A 24821-nucleotide genomic window follows, 5' to 3' on the forward strand; every position below is an offset into this window, starting at 1 on the left:
CTATTTCACTCTCGGAGCTGTTTTGTTCTAAATCGGCTAGGAGTTGGACTTTTGTATCATCGGGCATTATAAGTGACTTTATCTTTTTTGCTAGTCTACAGTATTTAGCTATGTGACCTGGCTTGCCACAGTTATAGCATCCAGTCTTGGTGTTTTGGGTTGGTCTTGATTTTTGGAAGGTTCTCTTGTAAGGTCTATGTTTCTTGGGGCTAGACCTATTGTCTAGGTTCTTATCTGGTTCTTTTTGAGTTTTGTATTTGCTTGAGTACCTATTTTTTCTGTTGTGCCTGTGGCTTTTATGTTTCTTTTGGGAGATGATTTTCGAATCAAATCCGAACTGTTCGCAGAATCCCCCTAACTCTTTTTTGTAGGATTTTGATTCTTTCCTAATTTGTTTTCTGAGTTTGATGTCTGTGCACAAGGCTAATCCTTCTTTGTGAACAAGACTTATGAGGTCACCATAGGTGAGGGTTTGATAGGGAATTTCCTCGTTGTTCTTTTCTCTTAATTTTTGTTTGAGTTTTTCAGAGAATAAATTGGGTAACCCAGTAAGGAACTTCTCTTTCTAGCAGGGAAGATTTGCATCTTCCCTAGTTAGAACCTTGGTCATGAATGTGTCCTTATACCACTTGAAATCATGTAATTTTTTACATTTGAGGTTTGATAATTGTTCAGAAGACCTGTCCTTAAGTCTCGTTGGATCTCCTAAGAAATACTTGGTTATACTAAAAATCAAAGTGTTGACTGCATCTTCAACTGGTTGGTGTTCAATTATAATTGGTAAACCTTGTTCATTAGTTTGAATGGCATTTAGTATGGATTCTTTTTCAGTTGGACTGAGAACATTATCCCACCAACCTTTTAGTTGGCCTGTAAACCCAGAAATAATTATTTCTGCTATGGCTTGGTCAGGTATGTTCTTGATCCGATGAGCATTGCTCATCATGGTCATTTCTTGAAGCTTGTTAACCAAATTGTAATCTGACATACCATCTATGTTCCATTCATAGATGGTACCACTTTGGTAATTTGCCTGGGAAAATTCCCTTCTTTGTTCAATTTGGAGATCTGGGTATGTTGGTCTTGGATAATAGTTATTGTTCATGTATGGGCTAGTAATAGCGTTTACTTGGTCTTGTTCCTCATCATCACTGGATGATTCAGAGGAAGCCATTTGTTGGATATTTGCCACATTTGAAGTAGAGCTTCTTTGTGTTTCCTTTTGAGGCGTGTCAGGGACAATTAAGTTTTGTAATCTTGTGAAAATCTGGCTTACTAGATCTTTATTTTCCTGAGTATTCAGGTTTTTTAGGCTCTTGTTGGATATTGTAAAAGGTTTGAACATAGTTGTTGTTGAGGAAGTACTAGCCTGATTTAGAGACGATGGTTCCGTAGGGGTGTCCTTTTGAACTAAGTTCTCTATTCTGGTCAGTTGACTTCCTATGGTTTGTAAATACTGATTTGTATAATTTGTTTGTTCAATAATTTTCTTGGATCCATCAGAAACACCTTCAATGGACCTAAAAGGTGTTGCCGTTATTTCTGTGTAGTTAATTTTGATCTTAATATTTGAATTAGGAGGGTGTATGGTTTCAATGATTTTGTCATCAGCTAATTTCCAGGTGTGATAGGCCTTCTTACAAGCGTTGATGTTTGAGAAAGGATAAGGAATGTTATTGTTACTTGTATAAATGTCTAAGTATGTAAAGAACATGACATTTACTTTGATGGCTCTCATCTTATCGTACCAAAGGTTTTTAATTTCTTGTTGTTTTTCTTTTGAGAAATAGCTAAAAAATCAATCTCTTTTTTCAGCGTTTTTAGGTGAACTGAAATCTACTCTGAGTTTGGGTTTGTCTATCTCATAGTTTTCTACTGTTATGACAGCAACTCTTGCTTCGTGTTGCATGTCAGTTTGAGTTGGTGAAGTTGGGTTATTCGTTGGAGAAGACTGGTTAGACTGTTCTTCATAGATTCCTTGGGTGACATTACTATTAATTGGAGTATGCAATCCTAAGATTTGTAGGGACCTTAATTGTTGATGTAACCTTTGGTTTTCTAAGTGAAGACTTGTCAGAGAACTAGAAGTTGAAGCTCTACTTGGAACTTGACTAAGTCTTTCAAATTCTTCAGGTTTTACTTGTTTATCTTTTCTCTGGAATGTTATAGTAACCATTCCGTCTTGATCTTGGTTTATGGATTCAACATCACTGTTGGGTTCAACAAGTGACTTTGGGCAAGGAGCCTGGAGACACCATTTTGTTGGAAACTTAATGTCTTTCCAACTGACAGTTTTTGGGTGAACGGTTCTTGAATGGACAAAATCTGTTTCTATGAATGTAGTTTGTCCTTTGATGGTTCTTCTCAGGGCTTTAGGTCTTAAAGTCCTCATGGCCTTGTACTGGATTCTATGGATTATTGCAATTGGTATTGATCCTTATTTCATCTTGTAACCACTTGTAAGGATGTTAACTTTGAGAGTATCTAAGAGATTTGCATCATTTAGGGAAAGGTTTATATCTGGGTAACAATTGAAATAAACTGGGCCTTTATGAAGACTTGTTTCTATCATCCCTAGAAGGGAATTATCAAATTGCAGGAACCTTTGATCCCTGAGTGCAAGCAGGAGGGCTACGTTGAGTCCTTCCCTGTGTAGGGGTTTGATGGCAACTTGGATAAGTCCTATGTGGAGGTAGTTGAAATCCTTTTTAAGCTTGTTAAGATTTGAAGGATCTAGGAGTTGAATCTCTTCCATATCTGGAGAGTAATTGATGGTTTGTTCTACAGTCTTGGTAGTTTCAGTGAAACTATACCATTCTTGCTTGTAAACTTCTTTAGTTGGGACCTTGGGTAAGGTCCAATTTTGCAGGGACTGGTTAAGATCACTTGTTAGATATTCATTACTAATTACTTGATTTGGCAAACTGAAGTCGCCGACTAGTCTCGAAGACATGGTTCTACTTAGTCTACTCATAGTTTATCGGAACATATCCCCCTAACTAAGATATACTTCTATCCACCAAAGGGTGAAGGAGATTTTAGTTGCTAATCAACCGCATGTCTGGGACTTACCTCTTGCCCAACGGCTCCAAATAGCCACTAACTCTCACAACGCAACTCCCAGAGGACTGCCGGAAAGTAAAATAGAAAAGGAGAGGAGAACTTTAAAACTAAGGGTTGGCTAAATAGAATATATATATATATATATATATATTATAGTATAACTAAAAGCAGGGTTGGGCTGGGCTAGGCTGGGCTTAGCCTGAGTCCTCATCCTTGGGCCGGCCCGGACTCGGGGCCATAAATTTGTAGCCCTAACCTATCCTCAAGGCCAGGGTATCTCAGCCCAAGCCCTATTCAGGCTCAGGGTTGGTCAGGGCGGGTTCGGGCCAACAAGGCCAAACTTGCACCTTAGGCTGGATCTTTGTCCCCTCCAGTTCCTTGCCTGGCCCAGTACCCCCAGTGCCTGTAATAAGTGTGGAACGATGGAATTGGGCCAGGCAAGGAACTGGAGGGGACAAAAATGCAGTCTAGGCTTAATTTAACACGTTTCATCAGTTCGAAAGCTTTTGACGTATCGATCCTGTACCTAACACCAACGCATGTAACAATTCCCGATTGATACTGAGCAATTACGGAAGATCAAAATCAGTGGAGAACAATATCATACATGATTTGGATTTTTAGGACCTTTTTTATAACAGCTTTCGAAACTATAGCCAACAATGTACTGCTCCATACATAATATCTCTTTATTGTTATTAACATATAAACCCCTAAAGTTACTAACCCTTGTCTTTTCATTTACAGAAGAAGAAGAAGAGGAGGGTGATTCCATTAATGGGTATAGTTCTCCCAAAATTCCTGCTTTCCTTGGTGAGATATCTAAAATCACATAATTTGCGTTTGACCCCTTTCGCATTAAACTGTTCAAATAAGAGGAAGAAGTATACGATCCTTTACATTTCAAGTTAAATCTTTTTTTTTTGGTTTTGGTAAACATTTCAAGTTAAATCATGTGACTTAATAGTGTGATTATGTGGTTGGCATAAAATCGAATTTTCTTTTTATTTTGTATCTAGGTGAGTAATGGCTTGTTTAGTTCATTCTTCAGATGTCAGGTTTGGAGTAAGGCGGGTTATGTCTCTCTTTGTATTTATTTATTTCTATATTAATTTATTAATAAAATAGGGTCCGGCCAAGGGTATCAATCTACCGGATCATTATCCTCTGCTGTCTGCTGCCCGAACAACACTCGCTGTCCCCTCACATGGGGGTGAAATGATGACTTAACCTCTGTGCCCGAACACATTGCCCGAGGGAGGTTAAGTCGTCATTTCACGCCCCATGTGGGGGGACAACACTGTACTATTAGGGCAGCGAACAGCAGAGGATAAAAATTCCCAATCTACCAGATAAGTTCTTGATCCAAAAAATTATATATATATAAAAAAAGATTCTAAAAACTAGGAATTAATGTTAGTTCCAAACTAGAAGGGTGTAGGCATGGATAACATAAAAGAGAAAAGCTCTGACAAACTATGATTGGGATTAGAATGTTACATTAGTTTAATGGTGCTTGCATCCTTCTCTAATTCCTCGTCCAGTTATGACTAAATGAGGACCAAATGTCTCTACAAGTACTTTAATGAATTTAAAAACAAAAGCGATTACTTAAAAGAATAGTTTCTACTTTTGCAGTTTGCACTGGATACCAAAAAGAAGTCTTGAAGTCAGAGATGGCTAGTAATTTGATTTGTTAAGACTGGAGCGAGATATAATTTATAGTTTCCAATCATACTCTTCCTCCATCACCATATGTACATGTATCCCCAAAAAACAGAGCGGCTCACGGACCAAATCAATGGGGAAGTGTTGCGTCAGGAAATCTCCAGTAGGTCCTTCGGGTGCCGCAACCTTCGAAAGGAGGTCAGAGACAAGGGAGAACCGGTGTGGTTCCGGCCTAAGACTCTCCGATGCCTAAGTTAGATTTTTCTCAGCAACAGATGAATTACTAGAATTCAAGATCATTAATGGGATAGAATACCTGAGAATTTATAGCTGAGTATGGCAGTGTGGAGAGTCCCAGTTGGTGACAAGTACTCTTTGTGGCCAAGTCTATCACGTAGTGGATCTCCACTTGATGGGACGTAGAGTCCTGATAGGGAAGAGGTTCTCCATTAGATAGAGGTTCCCTTTTGGATGATGATCCTTGGTGTTTAGAATCCGGATTATATCATGGCTCTTTGAGGATAAAGTTCCGTTCTGGTGGTGACGTCATAGTTGGATCTTGTTGGCTTGGCATGGAAGACTTAATCTCTGGATGACCTCTTGGGCCTATTTGGATGAGCATTGAAGTGGTCGGGCCTTGATCCTCCTCATCTTTGTGCTAGGACACATGGCGGCTCATGATTGGCCCAAGTGTATTTTTGGGTTTATCAAGAAGATTTCGAAAAAAGGAACCAAATTTGAAAAAAAGTGGAAATGTCCATCGATCATCTCTACTTGCCCTCTTTGGTGGACCTTGATTTCTTCATCTTCCGGGACTTGTCATCCACACTTGTCCATGTGTAGTCACTGGGTATAGCAAACAAATCCGATTGTTGATGGTCCAAACCGCACCTCTCTGCTGATGCCTACTATTGTTGTTACGCCATGAAGATGAGGAGGAGGAGGAGGTTGTGCTGGTGGTGTTGTAGCTTTCTGTCTAATGCCGACCTTCCCCAATGAACCAGTGCCCAGGGCTTGACAATGGCGTGAAGAACTCCTCCTCCGTCGGAGGCATTTCCACGAACTTCGTAAACGTTATCACCACCCTCACCGTCGGCACCACCGGTATTGCCACCTGCAATCCATTTCAATATTCATACTATATCAGCCCATAAAGAACAGAATCAAGTTCTAATCTCTCAATTTTTGAAATAAAAAAGAGAGAGATAGTGTAGTCTAAAAATTTTTTTAATACCAAACAGGGCTAATGTTCTTTGCATTGCCACGCATGGGGCACCGGCTACGCCCAAACACATGGGACAGGGTGGGAGTGCATATCAGATCCATGCCGTCCTTGGGATCAAATCTCCACCCACATTGGATCTAGGGGACCAACAGAGGAGGCGGCAGTGGATCCTATGTGGGTGGAGATCAGATCCCAAGGACGATCCACGTATGTGGACCTGATATGGGCTCAGGTGGGATAGTAATTTTAGCCATTAGAGGGGCAGGGCGATCAATTCGCCCATCCCCCATGTGTTTGGGTGTAGCCACATTTTCCTTGTCAAATATTAACATTTCGTCCATCCCTATTTGTCTGGGCACACCGGCGTAACCACACTCCAATTCCCTAAAAGGGTGCAGTGTGGCCGTTCGGGATGGAGATGTCGACACGTGGTAGTTCAGACACCCAACAGTGCCAAGCTCGAGAAGAAAGAAAAAAAAAAAAAAGAAGTCAATGAGCTCGGACCATTGGATGGTATTGACATCTCACCCATACTGCCGCACTGCACACTTTTTAACAATTGGAGAGGATTAAAACCTCACTTTCCCTGGTCTAGATCTTTTATGACACAGTTACCCTAGCGGCCTGAGCGGTACAAACACAGCCATACGTGTAATGACCACCTTAACCCCGCTCGATCATTGCATGCGCAGCTGTGTCTGCGCCGCTCAGCCGCTAGGGCAAGAAGAGGTTCTGAATTGCACTTTCCCTTCCAAATATTAGCTACTTAATTGATACGCTAAAACTACTATTAGACTGTTAGACTTAGGTAGTCAAAACTAATCCACAAGTCGCCAAGGAGCTCTCAGTTCAAATTATTCAGATTCCCACATCGAACATTCAAACTTGAGTGGTGAGCCCCACTTCTGCTGTCATAGACACAGACACACGCGACACTATGTGTTCCGCTTTTTCGGATCCCAATGATTCTGCTTTTGCTGCTGCTCCTTAATAACCATGTCGATTCCACAACAACAGCAGCAATGGCTAAACAGAGAACCAACATACCATGCTCGCTCTACAATCTGCCCCCTTCTGAGAGCTTGGTCGGCGCTTCTCGAGGTAGACGACAACCGTGAGAGCCCAATCTCAAACCACAAACAAAGTACATTGAGTGGGGTCTACCGTCTACCTCCTCCAATCACCGTCCATTACTTACTACTGCTACGTAAGATAAGATAAACAACTCTTACGAAGTCAAATGGTGTGGGGTCTCACGAGACAAAATTGACCGATGACTCACACAAAGCATCCAAAAGGACAAGCGTAAGAGAGGGAAAGGCAAAGGCCAAAATAGAAAAATTCATTCTTTTTTTTTTTCTTTCTCTTGTTTATTTAAATATGTTGGGTTAATTACCTTCACCGAAAAAGGCCCCGTCGAGAACTTTAAGGTTAGTAGTTCTCGAAGATGCCAGACGGCCTTGACCTTGTTAGCAAGGATGTCAAGTAGTGGTAGAATCTCCTGTGTCTTGAGTAGAAACTATTCCATCAGCCACACAGATGGACGGAGGCTCTTCACATACTCTTTCTCCTTGTTCGGCGGCGGCGGTGGAGGCATTACCGAAGGAATCCTCCGGCGATCATGGATATCGACGCTCTTCCTACCGAACAATACCCATTCCCTCTCTTCTCTAACAAAGCTACCGTGTCTTCGACGATCTGGGGGTGGGAAACCTAAGTTTGGGTTTTCCGCAACCAAGAAACCTTCCTCCGAGTCTTCATCGAGCTCCAGAGGCAACACTTGGTCTCCTCCTGCGCCCTTACCCGCACTATCTCCCACCACTTTCCTCGTCCGGAAACTAAACACGACGTTGTGCATCTCGTAGATCTTTGCTTTCCACTCTCCCACACTTTCTGTCCACTCCTGTTCCCGTCAATTGGTTCTCCCCACGAGCTCAGCCTTGGTGACGTCTACTCCAGGATGGTACACGCTTATTTTGGAGCAGAATCCGGCAACATCGGAATCAGACATGGGAGTTACCGGTGTTTTCAAAGGCGTCAAATATCTTGCGATCATCGCGGTTGAGTAGCAACAAGATCCCCAATGGGAGGGTGCAGTCCATATCTTTGTCTCCTAGAAAGAGGAAACTCTGATCGGTGCGTCGGATCTTGAGGCCATCAAACCCTGAAAGGGAGGTATCAGCGCGGAGGGTGGCGTCGCGTTTCCAGATCCTATAGGTGTCGGAAGGAGCGATCTAGCCGACGAAGGGGATGATGGAGCTCTCGAAGTGGAAGGAGATCTCTATGTAGAAATCGTGCATCCTGCGTAGGACGCCAATGAGACGGGGGAGGCGACGGCGCCACTTGAACCAAGCGGAGCGGTGGTGGTGGCGGATGAGGGAGAGGGCGATATTAGAGGAGCGGCGACAGAGATCCTCCTGCAATGGGTTCCAACTGGAGGCGTTCTGGAGGGAGACATCGGTACCTGCGGCAGCGAGTGTGCAAGAGGCGAAGAGCATGTTCAAGCGAATAGCAAGGTGGAGTGGGGTCTCCCTGTGGGGGACATCATGACGATCAAGCAGGGAGGAAATGTGGTCAGCTATTCGATCGTGGGCGAGGGAGTCAGACTCAGTGAGGGTCTTAGAAGGTTATGGGAGAGTCGGGACGGAAGAGATGAGACGGGAGAGAGTGGTGTGATCTCCCAGTGCCACTGCGTAATGGACCGGACTGTGCTTGTAGTCTTCCAAACGAATGCCTGTCGTCGCCATTGGAGAATGCAAATAGACATATGCACGAGCGCCCATGGACACTCTCACTTAGAAAGAGAGAGAGAGAGAGAGAGGACCCTTCTTCACTACTTGGTAGTCCGAATTACGATCTGGGATTTGGGGTGGTTTGACTGCAATCAGGGAATGTGCATGCAAAGAGGAAGGGAGATCCACTCTCCGGGAATGGAAAACAGTGACTACGGGAGTGACTTGAACACGACCACCGTGCCACGGGTGCTGCACAAACGAAATCGCAGCCAATCGGCACGACTTCTATGCTTTGATTGGCAAAACTGTTTTTGTATTGAGCCATTTTTGTAAGGTTTGCACATTTTATTTGGTAATAAGGGTTTGCACATTGAGGTTTGTGTAAGAAAGAGTCTACATGCTACACTAATGAGGGTCTAAAGAATGGTATCATTCATATAAGATCAAGGGGAAGCCTATGATGACTTGCTTTCCCTTCCTATACCGTGCTTCCGATTTGCTTTTCCTTCCCCAAATCCTCCTGTCTTTAATTAGACTTCTGGAAATGGAAAAAAGGATGTACAAAAAAGGGATCACTCTTATTGCTTGGCCCTCTATTTGCTCTCATAAGCATGTTGGGGCTTAGCCTTCAAACATCCTTCAACCATAACAAAGCCCTTCTAATGAAATTTGGTTGGCGCCTTATTAACCAACTTGGCCACTTTTGGACCAAGATTTTAAAATCCAAGGGAAATTTTCATTGCCACCCCCTCAAATGGACCAATATTTTAATGTCATCCCACTAAGGGTCAATATATCACTTTGGGCCCAAAAACTAACGGAAATCATTGAATCACAGTTAAGTGATGACGTGAACATGTTAATATTTTCAAAAAGAAAAATTTACCCTTCAAACTTCCTTCTCATCTCTGCCCATCTCCGCCCCTCCGCCTTGTAGCGTTGCCCATCTCCGCCATTGCACTCCTGCACCCCCACCCCATCTTCTTCGTCCTTAGTCAAACGAAAAACAGTGATACATCATCACCTTCTGCAACTGGACACACTCATCTCTCTAATCTTTGCAACTGGCCACACAACCCTCTCCAACCTACGGTTCATCTCTTCAACTGCTGCACCTACCACGCCTTTGCACACATATCAGCGACCAAAGAACCCTGAAGATACGACCGCACTCTGGCGACTACCCCCAAATGTAAGTTCTCTCAAAACCAAATGTTTGGGCTTCAAAATCGAGTTTTTTTTGCCCTAATTGAAATTTTTTGGAGACTGTAAATGCATGATCTATATTTCGTAAGGCACACTTATGAAGTTGTATGATCTGTATTGCCATTAATAAACCATGAACATCCCTTTGATGTACCCTAGAGCACACTCACACACCACTCACTGACCTGCAGAGACACACACACCCACCCCAAGTGCTAACACATGCACACATATTAGGGTAGTAGCTTGCCCCTAATGCACCTAACAAACGCACACACACCCCACCATACACACACCCCAAGCCCCTTGTGCCCTTGCTGCACATACCACACACCCCACCCTTTGTGGCCTTGCTGCACATAGCCAATAACCAACACCCTACCCCTTGTGCCCTTGCTGTACACACCCCACACCCCATCCCTTGTACCCTTGCTGGACATAGCCCACACCCCACCCCATTGCCCTTTACTGTCCCTATCACACGCACACCCCACACCGCACCCCATTGTCCCTTATTGTCCCTATCACACACACACCCCACACCCCCCACATCTGTCCATGCTGCACCTACCACACACACACACCCCTTATGCCCCTACTGCACCTACCACATACACACACCCCCCCTTCTGCCCCAGATGCACCTAGTATACACACACACACACACACACCCAAAACCCCTTTATTTGTGGACTGTTTTAATTATATGGTGTGCCTAATGCTTGCAAGATGGATTTATTCACAGTTTATTACTATTATGATGGGAATGTTTCACATAAGGTAGTTGACAGAGATAGGTATGGATATATTGATTTGGTGCATGACATCTATAGCACAGTCCTAGGTTATATACCAGATGGTCGGGCTTTGACTTTCAAATGCAAAGCTACAGTACCGGGTGGGAATGAGGGCGTAGAAGTGTGGAATGATCAATCATTGATGTAGCTGTTTGACATCTATGATAATGACAAGTTCATCAGACTGTATGTCTTCAATGTGCAAGAGAGTGAGACTGACCAAACAAGCCAATCTTATAAGATTAATGGGTTTGAACGTGAGGTGATTGGAAGGACCAGTAATACAAGAAGGCAAAGAAATGTAGTTGGTGAATCTACATTGCTGAGACACCAAAGTGCTACTACTCCTAGTAGTAGTAGAATACCAAAGAAGACTGTCAAAAGGAGGGGGGTGCTACAGGCCTTGGTGTATCAAGTAGGACACCTTCTAGTCTTGCAGGATCTAATGAGTTTGAACCTGTGGAGTTGAATGAATCAGATGATGATGATAATTGACAACTTAGTGAGGATGAGCTGGATGGAGAAAGTAGTAGAAGCTCAGATTCTTCAGATGATGGTGAAGATGAATCTGAAGAAGTAGTGGGTGAGGTGTTTACAGAGAAAGTTGGTCAGCATGGTGCAGGGGCAGACTCAGATTATGTTCCTGAGGAAGATAAAGAAGAAGATGAGTCAGATAGGGATGGTATTTCAGATTATGATTCTGAGGAGTACCATTCACAATTCTCCTAAAAAAGTGGGGTGAATGATAGGGGAATATTGGAGTTGGCTGTAGGGATGACTTTTGATTGTGTGCAACAATATAGAACTCACTTAAAGAATTATGCAATTCAAGAGGGGTTTGAAATTTATAGGCAAAAAAAATGAGAGGACTAGAGTAACTGTGATTTGTGCAAATGATGGTTGCCCTTTGAGGATACATGCTTCTCTTGCAAATGATGGCAAGACTTTCATTGTCAGAATATATGCAGACAAACATACTTGTAATGGAAGAAAGACAAAATTAGCAGCAGCTAACTCAAGATGGATAGCAGCTAAACTTGGTCCCCACATTAGGGCAGATCCTGATATGCCCATTAAAAGCATGGCGGCAATGATGAAGGTACAATATGGACTGCAACCAAGCAAGCAACAGTTGTATATGGCAAGAATGATTGCCAAAGAAGAGATTGAAGGCAATCATGCTAAATCATTTGCACAGTTGCCAGCTTATCTTGATTTGATTGATGAGTATAACCCAGGAGCAGTAATCAAGATTCAAATGGAGGATAGACAGGATATGAGTCAGAATCCTGTGTTTAAGAGGGTGTTTGTGTGTTTTAAAGCATGCATAAAAGGTTTTGTACAAGGGTGTAGGCCATTTATGGGATTAGATGGTTGCCACCTAAAGGGAAAGTATGGAGGTGTGTTTTTGGCAGCAATATCATTAGATGGAAATAATGGTTTATTTCCAGTTGCTTTTGGAATAGTAGAGGCTGAGAGAAAAGACAGTTGGATGTGGTTCCTTGATTACTTGAGCATTGCTCTACAAACAGAGACAGACTTTATACCCTACTTGACCTTTATGTTTGACAAACAGAAGGTTAATAAGTATTATTTGGGTTAATAGTTGATAGATATATTTTTACATTTATATGCATAACTTAACATATATAATTTGTTAATCATTTACAGGGTCTAATTGATTCAATTCAACAACAATTCCCTCGATGTAATCAGAGACATTGTTGTAGGCATTTATATGCCGACTTTAGGGGTGTTTATCCTGGAGCAATGTTGAGGACTGCCTTCTGGACTGCTGCCAAAGCATCAACTGTTGCTGATTTCCAAAAAGCTGTGGGGGAGTTGAAAGCTATAAATGTAGAAGCTCATGACTGGTTGATGAGAAACCCACCTACTAACTAGTTAAGACATGCCTTTGATCATGGTGCCAAGAGTGACCATGTAACTAACAACATGACCGAATCATTCAACCAGTGGATTGCACCTTATATAGACAAGCCAATAGTGAACTTGATTGACCAACTTAGGGTGCAGTTGATGACAAGGTTTCATCAGTGGTATGCTAATGGTTGCAGTTTCAAGGGTACAATTACACCAGCTATTAAGAAGAGATTGCTTGCTATTGAAAGGTCAGCAAGTGGTTGCACTGCACAAGCAGCAGGTCTGTATGAGTTTGAACTCAATGATGGACATCAAGTGGTTGTGGTGAAATTGGATGACAAAACTTGTACTTGTAAAGTCTGGGAAGCAACTGGGTTGCCTTATAAGCATGCAGCCCATGTTATTGCTGTTAAAAAATAGAACATTGATGACTACTGTGATCCATACTACTCTGTGCAGAGATATCAGTTAGCATATGGAGATATGATCCATGTACAGCCAGATATAACAGGATTATCTGAGGAGAGTAGTATATATGGTGTGGTGCAACCCCCCCTTTGAGAAGGAAGCCTGGAAGACCCAACAAAAATAGAAGAAGAGCTGTTGATGAAGGAGCCCCTCCAGACTTCAGAAGAAGATCATCATCAGTAAGATGTAGCAAGGGCAATCAGTTACATCACAACAAGATAACCTGCAAAGGGGGTGCAATGAAAGGGTAAGGGAAAAGCAAAAGAGTGGGTAGTGATGTAAAGTTTTTTGATTAATACTTTAACTAGCTTTATTTCATAATTGTATATATATTAGTGAATAAAATGTTGCTTTTTTTTTATAGTGTAGAGAAAAGAAAGTGGAACCAGCAGTCATGATGATATTAGTAACTCCCAGAGGCAAACCAGATCAACCAGTGCATCTATAGAGACAAGTGGATGTGTACAAGAGAGACTGAGATCAAAGATGGCAGCCTATAGGACAAGAAGGAATTCACAAATTGTTAGTAGTTTAGGTACAAAGGGTAGTGGTCAGTAGGTGTAGCTGTTGGTTTGATTTGATGGACATTTCGGTCTGTATTAATGCAAAATATGTGAGGAGTGTTTTTTAGACAAATTTGACATGGAATTCTGTTGGAACAGATGGATGCTATGAACCACTGGTTTTGAATGTTTTTTATGTTGTAATATTTGTGATGGAACACATTAATGCTTAGTTTATGCCAATGGATGTGATCATCTTAGTCTACTTGATTGTGTACAAGTCTTTATATATGTGTCCCTTTAGTATATTGGAATCACCAAATGGTTTGGAAAAGACTTTAAACCAAGTCTTTTCATTACTAATACCAACAACTTACAAGACAACACCCTTCTCATAACCAAGTTTTTAAAGTTACATCATACTTTAAACAAAAGTTACATCAGACTTTAAAAGCTAGCAGTACAAAGTTCACCACACAGAGAATCAATACAATTAGGGACACAAGAAATATTTTTGCAGACATCTCATCCTTCAGCTGTTGCACTCCATTTGGGTGAATTCCACTTCCATCATGCATGTGATTGTTTCTTGGTAAAATTGTCCATATCTTCCTTTGGGTAGCACCAAGCAAAGAAATCACAGCCTCCTTTGCCTTTTTTGGGACAGTTGTAGTATAGCCTGTTTGGATTTTGCTCAGATTCTGAAATCCTAACTGCAGCTCGGTATCCAGAGTCACATTTCAAGTTCTCAAATTTCAATGCCCTTGAATTTGTATTGTTAACACTAGCTGATGTCGACATTATTATCTACAAAAATACACAAAATATATTAAACTCAAATTTATATTAAAAGGGTATTTCAAATTCTCAAATTTCATTGGGTGTGTGTGTGTGGTACAGCAAGGGACAAGGGAGTGTGTGTGTGTGTGGTACAGCAAGGAGCAGGGGAGCGTGTGTGTGTGTGTGGTACAGCAAGGGCAGAGGAGTGTGTGTGTGTGTGCGTGTGGTACAGCAAGGGCAGGGGAGTGTGTGTGTGTGTGTGGTACAGCAAGGGCAGGGGAGTGTGTGTGTGTGTGGTACAACAAGGGCCAGGGGAGTGTGTGTGTGTTTGACAGGGTGTATCTATGGGTGTAGGTGTGTGTGTGTTTGACAGGGTGTATCTGTGGGTGTGGGGGTGTGTGTGTTTGCAAGGGTGTCTGTGGGTGTGGGTGTGGGTGTGTTTGTGTTTGACAGTGTGTCTATGGGTGTGGGTGTGTGTGTGGTACAGCAAGTGTGTTTGGGTGTGGGTGTATCTGTGTGAGTGTGTGGAGTGATGTGTGGCTCACCAAGGTGTAGGGGAAGGGGTGTGTGTATGGTGTGGTGTGTGATTCAGCAAGGTGCACGGCCAGGAGTGTGTGTGGGTGGGTGTTCTCAGGTATGGCAAGGGGCAGTGGCTGTGGCAACTCAGTGAGTGGAGTGCTATGGTGTGGTGTGGTGTGTGTGTTTGTGTAGGTGTGTCTGTGTGTGGGGTGTGTGTGGTGTGGTGTGGTGTGTGTTTTTGTGTAGGTGTGTTTGTGTGTGGGGTGTGTGTGGTGTGGTGTGGTGTGTGTTTTTGTGTAGGTGTGTTTGTGTGTGGGGTGTGTGTGGTGTGGTGTGGTGTGTGTCTGTGTGTGGTGTGGCGTGGGGTGTGTGTGGGTGTGTGTCTGTGCTATTGTGTGGTGTGGGGTGTGTGTTTGTGTAGGTGTGTCTGTGTGTCATGGGGTGTGTGTAGGAGTGTGTGTGGGTGGGTGTTCTCAAGTACATCAAGGGGCTTCAACAAGGGTGGGTGTTCTCAGGTACAGCAAGTGGCTTCAGTAGGGGTGGGTGTTCTTAGGTACAGCAAGGGGCTTCAGCAGGGGTGGATGTTCTTCGATACAGCAAGGGGCTGAGCAAGGGCTCTGTGGGTGGGTGTTCTCTAATACAGCAAGGGGAAAGAAGAGATGATGGCGGGAGAAAGAGAAGCAGATAGCAGGAGCAAGAGAGGGAGATGTAATGGAGAGGAGGAGATGGAAAGAGGTTGAAGAACCTGTGTTTGTCCCCTCTCTGGTGTGCTGGTCGCAGATATGGAGGCAATGAGAGCTCGGCTGCCCTAGGTATTTCATAATTTTGAACTCCCAATGGTAAGATTAGGTTGGGGATGGGTTTTTTATGTTTTGGGAATAAATGGTAGTTTAGACATTTTACTTTTGCACAGTTAACTCTCTTTATTTCCATTAGTTTTTGGACCCAAAGTGATATATTGGCCCTTAGTGGGGTGGCATTAAAATATTGGTCCATTTGAGGGGGTGGCGATGAAAATTTCCCAAAATCCAAATATTTCCCCTCTCAAAACATTCTTGACCTTGATTGACAATGACCGAGAGGATCATGGACTGGAATGACATTCAATTTGTCCTCCCTAATCTACGTAAAATGCTCTATTATTAGAAGATAGTAATGGTCACTCTATTAATATATGGACTCAACTTCAATCCCTAAGTTTGATAATTTCAGAATCCCATACTCTATCAACACCCACCCCTTCTTCAAGAATGTGGAAGATTTAATAATTAACAGAGAATGGAACATTTTTTTGGGTAATCAACAGAGAATAAATCACTCATTACTATCTAATCTTCTCCCACCTCATATTTGTCAAACTATCCTAAAAGTACCTCTTAGCACCAATCCTCACACGATTTTATTATCATTCTGTTTACACCCTAATTTTACGTGGTCTTCAAAAGTGAGCTAAGGAAGATGCAGTCCAACGGCAAGACAAAGAATAAGGCCGTATGGTTCGTTTTAGACCAGGCTAGGTAGTTATTGATTATGATAATGTTCTGATGTGCTAGTTGTGATCGGTCAAGAAGTTATAACCGATTCTAATACCTATAATAGGTAGTTATGATCGGTCAAGGAGTTATAACCAACTACTTGAAACCAATTAGGGAAACAACTGCTCTAACATAAATAGAAAAATCGAAGGAGAAGGACCTTCAATCAAATCAATAAATCTGCACTTTTATTTTTCGTAGTAGTAGGAGTAATTTAGTTTAGATTAGCCCTTCTAATGTAAACTTCCTTTTAAGGGGTCTTGTTATGTATTTTCTATCGTTCGAAAGGACGATCAGATACAATTCCTGTCATCTTCAATCATTTGCTTTATGTTCTATCATTTCTCCTTGGAGGAACTGAGGTAGGAGGATGATTCATTATTGCCTGAAAAAAATTGGAATACAGACCTCCCTTAGTTGCAAAGACTCTAGCAAGTTTATGTTTCAACAATGGCCCTGAGACAGAATTTAGTGGAAACACACTCCTTGCACAAAATCTGGGAAATTTTCCACCAAGGCAGTGGCCTCCTTTCTTTCCAATCTTGCCAATCAGTACTCTGTAGCTGAATGTAGACTATGGAAGACCATTTGGAATATCAAAGTCCACCCAAAATTTAAGATCTTTGCGTGGAAAATCCTCTAAGGAGGAACCCTCACTCATTCCTAGCAAACCCAATGTCTCGAAATAGACGATTCCTGCACCTTTGTAAATCATCAACTCTTGAAGAGATAAGACCAGAAGATGTGAGGGGCACTGAAAGCGCATAGGCTCTCAACGTAAATGAGATTTTTTATTTCATGGGACGGGGCAATAATTTTGGACAATCCTGTGTCTGGGCATAGAGGCCATACAATCCGGCAGGGTTCTTTTTTTTTCCATATTTTATTCATCATTTTTAGGAGAGAGAACAATAAAGGAAAAGGACTCTTTGTTTGGGAGCGTGGCACTTGCGATAGACATAGGATAGGGCGAAATGACCGCCCCACCCCCACGAGACGCGAAAATAGTGCCCATGTTGATGCTTCTACTTGCATTGTGCTCCCATTGGCCTGTAGCATAGGGGCCATGCTCCCGGATAGAAAACTCTTCCCCAAATAAATAAAAAAAAAACTTTAGGTTAGGAGAGTGGGACGTCTCTCTCTCTGATCGGCGATTGCATTGCAGAAATCTCATGTCAATCCCTCTCTCTTCCCTGGTCTACCCTACGTACGGTGAAAGGCGATATATCGCGCGAGTCCTAAAACCCTAATAAGGAGCGATCTTCTCTCGTCTTCAGCCATCTCTCTTGTTTTCTTCTCCAAGGAACCGAAGACGAAGACAATCTCAGCAACTCCAAGGAAGCGAAGACAAGCTCTGCAACGGTCAGATTCTTCACGACACTCTCTCTCTCTCTTTGTTTCTCTGCAACTCCAAGGAAGCGCAGACAGTCTTTGCAACTTTAAGCGAAGACAGTCTCTCGTTCTCTCTCTCTCTATCATTCTTGTTTTCTTTGTCTCTGTCTCTCTCTCATTATCTCTGTCTCTGTCTATGTATCTCTCTGTCTCTCCCTTTATCATTCTCGTTCCATTGTAGTTAGGGTGTTTTTTAAAAAAAATTGGAATTATTGATTGCTAACCAATTTTTTTCTCCATTTCAGGTCCTAGGAAGTTCATTTGAAAATCTCCACTGGAAGGAACATCTTGGATTAATGCAGGTATGGCATATTTCTTCTCTCTCTCCCTTATCTATCATTGCATTATAGTGAGGGTTTTTAAAAAAAATTTCATGGTTTGTACTGATTGCATTCCATATTTTGGCTTTCTTTTGTGATTAGCCTGAATCTCAAGGTTGTTTGACATTTGTTTGTAGGTTTATGAAATGTTCATTAGTCCTTTATCATGATATATTTATTACTTCTATTTTTTTTTCTGTATTTGTGATTGGTAGCATGGGGAGTGATTAATTTGGTTATCAGAGAGGTCTACTGATGCCAAAGATTCTGGCATTGGAAAGTTTGGTAAGTGACCTTTGAGGTTACAACCAGCAAGGTGCACATCTGTGAGGGGTTTATTTCTAATCCAGCCAGGAACATTTGCTAAATGGAGTTTGTTGTAGGGTTCTATTGATAGTAGAGATAGGATGCCATTTGGAAGGATTCTTGGTGAGGGATCTGCAAACCCATTTCTTGATAGGTTAAGTTGCCAAAGTTTCTGTAGCCTTGAAACTGAAACTAGGATTTGACCAGTGAGCTGATTATCACTCAGAGAAAGGTCCATGTGATCTGGGATTCTACCAGTGAGCTGGTTATGGCTCAGAGAAAGGTCCATGAGATTGGGCAAGTTACAAAGGGAACTGGGTATCTGGTCTGAGAGCTTGTTATTTGAAAGGTCAATAGAGGTTAGATTATGAAACTGTCCATAAAAATATGGAATCAGCCCAGGGAGAGTGTCTTCAGTAAGGGCAGTTGACCTAGACTTGGAGGAATGGATCCTTCAAAGCTGTTATCTTCAAGGACAAGTTGGGTGAGGTGGGTTAACTTTGAGAAGCTCTCTGGAATAGGACCTCCAATCTGTTTCAAGTGCTCTACCAATTTGAGCTATAGACCCAACAAGTAAAGTTTGAAATTTACCATGAGACCATGCCACAAAGCATGCTTAAATGATAATACTAAACACAATCAACCATTTCATTCTACATGTCAAACAAAGTCAGAATAAACAAATAAAAGAAAAGAAAAGAAAAAAATATCACAAAGCAAACATTAATAGATCACAAGTGGCAATCCAATGGAAGCAACAGAATTTTGTCAACACTTATCCAAATTAATTAGCTGTGCTATAGCAAATTCATATCATGACTCAACATTATGTATGTAATCCAGTGATCCACCATGATGACCAACACATGTCTTCACCTCTTCTAGGTGCAGTGACAGGCTGCAGAAGAGCTGAAGGCTAGAAAGAACATATAACATGACAGTTGCAGGTGAAGGGTACCATTGTAGTTTCACCAATAAGTGATAAGATAGTTACATTGGGAAAAAGTTATTAAGACAAGGGGCAAAATTGATTAAGAAGGTTCTGCCATGTGCAACAAAGACCAACAAATACAGCAATTTGGGGTATCAAGGGTAATTTGGAATGCTGGAGATGCAAAAATGACAAGGGAAAGGCTGAAGATGACCAGGGTATGTGTGTTTTGAGGATATGTGGGCAAATACAAAACAAATTGAGACTACAGATGCTGATGGTACTTCTAATAGTTTCTTTCTAACAATAAATTCTTTAAATTAGGGAAACCAATTACAGCTTACCCACTGTCTCCATTTAGTAATTGGGATCCTTTGATCCTCTCAGGTCAGAAAGTGGTTAGTGTCTAACAGAATTTACTGGCCCTCCCTTGCCCTCACTTTGGGTCAGCCAATCTGTTTGTTTTTTAAGGGAACTTGTGGATTTCTCAGATGGTGGGTGGCTCCATTCCTAGTCCAATCTCACACATGTGAAAGATGTACTAATTGTGATGTCAAATCTCAAGTGCCATAGACTACTACTAATCGCAATTGCTGAGTGTAACCATCAAAAAAATGTGAAACAGCATTAAAGAGTTTCATAGAAATTGTAGGCCACGACTACTACTACTTCTTCTTAATTCTTAAATATCAAATCAAAGATGCCACCTAAAAGAAGACACGGCATGATAGAAACAGATCCACGTACATATACCACTTTAATATGATATGATCACATGACATGAAATCTGAACTGAAACGCTTTGAAACTATAAAAATTTGGTGAAGGAAAGAAGGAAGGGACGGTGGGAGTTTACCACTTTAATTCTGCCAAAACTGCTTTAATTCTACCAAAAACAGATCCACGTACTCTTCCAAAACTGCTTTAATTCTTCCAAAAACAGATCCATGTACATATACCACTTTAATTCTTCCAAAACTGCTTACACTTCTATATCTTGGAGATCAAACTATGGTAGTTGATTACTTCAGGGAAGAAGAAAAAACTCCTTTATGAGGATCATTTTCCTTCTCTGTTTCTTTCTTTTAATTAGAATCTGAGGGGCCTTGAGAACAGTTGATTAATTATGGAAATATGATCCAAAAGGCTGTCAAGTCAAGTGTGACTTTTGACCCCAAATTCCTGTCCAGTGTCAATACTCAATAGTGCAACTACCCTTTCTTTTCATCCTCTCATTCTTTTGCCACTTCACACCTCAACCTCACACTGGCAATGGCACCCCTAATCCTTGAAGATCTCTATTTCTTTTTCATTCTTTCTTTTGATATGTGTGAGAGAGAGAGAGAGAGTTTTGTACAGTATTGTCTCTACTGATGCAGGCAATCTTTATACTTCACTAGTTTAAAATTAGTTGATTTGGTAGAGATCCTTCCATTAATTACTCAAAATATACATGAAAATCATTTGCTTTAAAACTCATAGTACAACCCAATTCCTACTGATTCTAAGTAAGGAAACCATGGTAAGCCACACATGCTGGTGCTTTATTAGAATCTTCATCAGAGAAGAATAAGAAAGAAATCTTTCAATGCAAAGAGGGTGAACAGTTATATAAGAAGTGAAAACTGAAAAGAAGATCTGTGTTTGTTTCTTTTGCAAAAAATCTCTCTATTGTTTTGGTTTGTTTCACGATTCTTGACAAACAACACCCACCCCCCTTCTCTCTCTCATTCACTACCTCAAAATGGACTTTTGAAACAGATAGCCCCACTTGTGCTTTCCCAGCTCCACTATGTTCCTTTCGTGTTAATTCTCTCTGTGCTTCCCTTTCCTAACCCAGTAACCCTCATCCCCATTGGACTTAAAAAAAATCTCCAAGTTCTTTCCTTTATAATTATTAATCTTTTTCTTAATTTCCCCCTCCCCCCACCCCTCTCTTATTTATTTATTCTGGTTTGACCAGCATCTCTACTTTCACAACTATATATAACCGTTTGTCACTTGTTTTCTTTCAACATCATTCCCTCAGTTCCTCCTCCCACTTCACATTCCATACAGAACGATCACTCATCCCACACCTTCTCTCATTCCTTTCCTTTTTAATCCATCCATTACTTTTTTTTTTTCCCACTCTCTATATCTCCCTCTTTGCCTCTGCCTCTGGTTACTGTAATGACAGAAACAACAACACCATTAAAACTCCTAAAATCCTTCATCTTTTATTGATTGCAGTTTCTGTCTATCACCTTCTACCTGCATCTCTCTCTCTCTCTCTCTCTCTCTCATTCTCTTTTTGAAAACAGTGGCATGAAGCCACAATGACAGCCTCTATTAGGACTATACACAAATGCACAGGGGGTTTACCAGGCCAGTTGGCCACCCCTCTCACACCACTTCACTCTCTCTCTGTCTCTCACATTGTCTCTCTTTTCCTCACTTGGCCTTCACCATCTAACACTTGAAACCCTGCAATCACCGACACCTATTTACTCACTTTTAGACTAAAAACCATGGTCTTTCACTTGGTTCTTCTTCCCCTAATAATGAAAGATCATAATAGCAACAAATTACTTAATAAATTCAGAATCTATACCAAAAATAAAGTATTTCTTTTGACGAAATAATTACAGTAAACCAGCACTCATGGTAATCCAGCAAGGCAAGGGATTACTACTAATGGGATGTTTCTCAGGTTTTAGCATGAGTGACACTTGAGCATGCTATGTTCCAATCCAGTCTAGGGCCAACAAGATCACTGATACTATCTATCTTTAATATTCGGAATCTGTTTTGCTCTTTTATATTCAAACTTGGAAGTGGTACATGAATGTTTCAAGAAACAGAATTACTATTTCAACATACATTTACACAAAACCAATTCACAGAAGCATAGAGAAGAGAAACCGATGGCTTAAACATATGTAAAGCTTCTCAAACTGTGATCTCTTGGAAACAAAGGTCTCAAATCATCATCTCTTGGAAACTAAAGCTTCTGATAAGATTTTCAAATTGTGATATCTTGGAAATTGAGGTCGGAAATCATCAGCTCTTTCAAACATTCATAGCAAGAGGGACGAGAGAACAGTGAAATTTAAGCTTCAACAATCAAAACCCGAACCAAAGACTAATTACCAGAGTAAAAAGGAAAAGCAATATTCATCCTTCAACTTCCTTGGATAAAAAGGACCCAACCAATTTTGCAAGAACCACAGGACTGTCATTTGTAATATTCCAATAGCCTACAATGTGCATGAAACTTTTCTGCTTAGACATTTTTACTTGTTCTAGCTCAAAATTAAGAAGCTGCAAACAGATGAAGACCACAGCCTCTTGTCCTTTTGGTCCACTAAAGCATATGTAGGATAAGCCTATACTATATACTAGAACGAATACTAGAATGAAAAAATTAAAAGAAATTTTTACGATGATACCTCAATAAAGGTCATTATATCAACCACATTACCTGACTTGCATTCCCATTTAAGGATGCAGCTGCCAACTTCTTGAGCTCTTCAAAAGCATCCTTCTCCATCAACTCTACCTCATCTTGTTCACATTCTCTAGCAGCTCGTTCCTCTGCTTCTTTATTGGCTTTCTTAGCCTTCATGTTTGCAAGAACCCGTTTATAATCCCTTGGGAATACTTTGACAAACTTTGGAAGAAGATTCTCAAAGTCAGCAAGGACTTCCTTAGCTAATTTTCTGTCAGTGCGTTGCTGATGTTGCTGTATCAACATTCTTAGTGTCATAATATCCTCTTCATCCTCAACTTTATCAAGATCTACCAGCTCAAGATTGCACCGGGTTTGGAACTTCTCATCAACATCAAGAACATAAGCAATCCCACCACTCATACCGGCAGCAAAATTCCTCCCAGTTTTTCCAAGCACAACAACAACACCACCTGTCATGTACTCACATCCATGATCACCAACACCTTCTACAACTGCCCTAGCTCCTAAATTGCGCATGCAAAACCTCTCAGCTGCCATCCCATTGAAATATGCCTCCCCGCTTGTTGCACCATAGAGAGCCACATTTCCAATCACAATGTTTTCTTTAGGATCAAACATACTTTCTATCGGAAGGTAAACTACAATTTTACCCCCCGATAATCCTTTTCCAACACAGTCATTGCTGTCACCTTCAAGTTCAAGCATGATGCCCGGGCAGAGGAAGGCTCCAAGGCTCTGTCTAGCACTCCCACTGAGATTGATGTTGATTCTATCTGCCAGAAGACCTGACATGTGGTAACGTTTAGTGACTTCGTGGCTGAGCCTGGTTCCAACAGCACGATTCACATTCCGGATTGATATTGGATGTATATGGGAAGACCTTTCTCAAGAGCAGCTTTGGATAGAGAGATAAGTTTTTTGGTCTAAAGCCAAGTCCAATCCATGATCCTGCTTTTGGATACAGAATTGGGCTACTTCCGGACGGATATCGGCAGTAGGTCTGAGCAGTAATGAAAGATCAATGTTCTCCAGTTTTTCATTGTTCTTAATAACTTCCTTATCTATTTCCAGCATATCTGAATGACCAACCATCTCATTGATGGTTCGGAATCCAAGCTGAGACATGATTTCACGCACCTCCTCGGCTAGCATAAAGAAGAAATTTATGACATGCTCAGGCTCTCCGGCAAATTTCTCCCGAAGAACAGGATCTTGGGTGGCAATACCAACAGGGCATGTATTCTTGTGGCATTTACGCATCATTATGCAGCCAAGGGTAATCAAAGGAGCAGTGCTAAAGCCAAACTCTTCCGCACCAAGAAGTGCTGCAATAGCCACATCCCTTCCAGTTTTAAGTTGGCCATCTGTCTGGAGAGTAGTTCGACCACGAAGGTCATTTGCAACTAATGTTTGATGAGTCTCAGCCAAACCAAGCTCCCATGGTAGCTCAGCATTCTTGATACCGGTCCAACGTGAAGCTCCTGTTCCTCCATCATGACCAGAGATCAAAACATGGTCTGCATGGCCTTTCACTACCCCACTAGCAATAACTCCCACACCAGCTTCAGACACCAGTTTCACACTGATTCGAGCACCAGGATTAGAGTTCTATATAACATAATATTGAAATAAGTTAGTCACAGAAAACTACCATAAAACTATATACCCTGCTGCAATTAGGAGGAAATAGCACAAATAGGAATCTATCCCAAAATAAGAAAAGAAAGAAAAAGAAAATCGTATATACAAGAGCAAAAGGGGATGCATATCATGAGACAACCCTCCCCTACAAACACACACACACACACACACACACATACAAAATGATATATATTTGTACTGATTAGTTGGTGTAACTTTTGTAATATGGAGTATCTGGGACTGAGTGAGATAACATCACCTATGGTGGTATTCTTCAGCATGATAGCCCCCTGAAAAGTATTGGAGGATCAAAGATGAATGCTGCACAACCGATTGAAGTCAAGTGCTCTTTCCCACTGACCCTATTATATTTTATATAGGCAGCCATGCATATATG

General features: G+C 41.5%; 2 pseudogenes; both read right to left on the reverse strand.

The window, feature by feature from the left end:
* Positions 1–732: 732 nt before the first annotated feature.
* Positions 733–24705, reverse strand: LOC122643534 (annotated as a pseudogene).
* Positions 5498–8714, reverse strand: LOC122644163 (annotated as a pseudogene).
* Positions 24706–24821: the final 116 nt, after the last annotated feature.

This window comes from Telopea speciosissima, chromosome 10 (genome assembly GCF_018873765.1).
Source record: "Telopea speciosissima isolate NSW1024214 ecotype Mountain lineage chromosome 10, Tspe_v1, whole genome shotgun sequence".
Taxonomy (NCBI): Eukaryota; Viridiplantae; Streptophyta; class Magnoliopsida; order Proteales; family Proteaceae; genus Telopea; species Telopea speciosissima.